Below are 2500 nucleotides of genomic sequence, written 5' to 3'. Positions count from 1 at the left end.
TCGGGGTGGGAGGGAAGGCTGGCAGGCAGGTGGGCCGGAAGAGGAGGCTGCTGTGGCAGCAACTCGCTCTCTCGCGCCGTCCCAGTGCCGTCCGAGCGTTGCCGAGGGTGTCTGCTGACTTGCGCATCTTCAGACACCCGTCTCCCATAAATGACGGAGGGCACCTTTGCTACTCATTACCCTTAGACTGCTCAACTGGAGAGGGGAGAAAAAAAGGCCCTGGCCGAGGTGGTGAGTCGGCCTCCACTCTCCCTCACGGTTGAAAAAGATGTGCTCCTGGCGCACTGGCCCTGCTGAAAATCTCTCTCCATTTGGCCGAGGCAGAGAGTCGGCCTCCTCTCTCCCTTACGGTCGAAAAAGATGTGCTGCTGTCGAACTGGCCATTACATCCTCACCTGATCTAGTCCCCCATTAGATCCCCCCCCCCCCCCCGCAGTTACCCCGTACCACATATCTAGCACGGACCTTGACCTCCAGCAGGCCCCGGGGACCCACATTACCCCCCCCCCCCCCTTCCCCCTGCAGTTACCCTGTACCACATGTCTAGCATGGACCTTGACTTCCAGCAGGCCCCGGGGACCCACATTACCCCCCCCCCCCTGCAGTTACCCTGTACCACATATCTAGCATGGACCTTGACCTCCAGCAGGCCCCGGGGACCCACATTACCCCCCCCCCCCCTTCCCCCTGCAGTTACCCTGTACCACATGTCTAGCATGGACCTTGACTTCCAGCAGGCCCCGTGGACCCACAATACCCCCCCCCCCCCCCCCCCCCCCCTGCAGTTACCCTGTGCCACATATCTAGCATGGACCTGGACCTCCAGCAGGCCCCGTGGACCCACATTACCCCCCCCCTGCAGTTACCCTGTGCCACATATCTAGCATGGACCTGGACCTCCAGCAGGCCCTGGGGACCCACATACTCCCCTGCTCTACTCCCCCACTAGCTTTCCTTTCTTGCAGTTACGCTCCAGCGCATATCCAGCATGGACCTTGACCTCCAGCAGGCCCCGTGAACCCACATTACCCCCCCCCCCCCCCCCCTCCTGCAGTTACCCTGTACCACGTATCTAGCATGGACCTGGACCTCCAGCAGGCCCCGGGGACCCACACTTAAGCCCCCTCCCACTAACAAAGCAGAACACCACTGGCAAAATCCTCGTGCCCCTGGTACTCCAGAAAGCACATTGAAATGTGCCCCTGGTACACTGCGCAGAAGAACTGCCGCACACACACACGCACGCACGCACGCACGCACGCACGCACGCACTGCTTGTGCCTATGGTACGACAACTTTTCTCGTGCCTATGGTACAACAACTTTTCTCGTGCCCCTGGTACGACAGCTTTTCTCGTGCCCCTGGTACGACAGCTTTTCTCGTGCCTATGGTACAACAACTTTTCTCGTGCCTATGGTACAACAACTTTTCGCCGTGCCCCTGGTACACCGCTCAGTAGCACTTTGCCACACAAACTCTCCTCGTGCCTATGGTACGACAACTTTTCTCGTGCCTATGGTACAACAACTTTCCTCCGTGCCCCTGGTACGACAGCTTTTCTCGTGCCCCTGGTACGACAGCTTTTCTCGTGCCTATGGTACAACAACTTTTCGCCGTGCCCCTGGTACACCGCTCAGTAGCACTTTGCCACACACACACTCCTCGTGCCTATGGTACGACAACTTTTCTCGTGCCTATGGTACGACAACTTTCCTCGTGCCTATGGTACAACAACTTTTCGCCGTGCCCCTGGTACACCGCTCAGTAGCACTTTGCCACACACACACTCCTCGTGCCTATGGTACGACAACTTTCCTCCGTGCCCCTGGTACGACAGCTTTTCTCGTGCCTATGGTACGACAACTTTTCTCGTGCCTATGGTACAACAACTTTTCGCCGTGCCCCTGGTACACCGCTCAGTAGCACTTTGCCACACACACACACCACTCGTGCCTATGGTACGACAACTTTTCTCGTGCCTATGGTACGACAACTTTCCTCGTGCCTATGGTACAACAACCTTTCCCCGTGCCCCTGGCACGACAGCTTTTCTCGTGCCTATGGTACGACAACTTTTCTCGTGCCTATGGTACAACAACTTTTCGCCGTGCCCCTGGTACACCGCTCAGTAGCACTTTGCCACACACACACACCACTCGTGCCTATGGTACGACAACTTTTCTCGTGCCTATGGTACGACAACTTTCCTCGTGCCTATGGTACAACAACCTTTCCCCGTGCCCCTGGTACACTGCGCAGAAACTCTTTGCCACACACACACACCACTCGTGCCTATGGTACGACAACAGGCCCCGGGGACCTACATCGCACCTTGCTCTTCCCTCCCTTGCAGCTGAAAAAGGTCCATGCCTGTGCCCTGGCCCTGCTGAAATTCCCTCTCCATTTAGCCGAGGCAGTGAGTCGGCCTCCTGTCTCCCTTTACGGTCGAAAAAGATGTGCTCCTGGGCGCGCTGGCCCTGCTGCTACTCACATCGGGCAT

Source organism: Diplotaxodon limnothrissa, linkage group LG17, assembly GCF_057381915.1.
Source record: "Diplotaxodon limnothrissa isolate DT_005_m linkage group LG17, D_limnothrissa_male_GT1.1, whole genome shotgun sequence".
NCBI lineage: Eukaryota > Metazoa > Chordata > Actinopteri > Cichliformes > Cichlidae > Diplotaxodon > Diplotaxodon limnothrissa.
Note: the sequence above shows the minus strand (reverse complement) of the source record.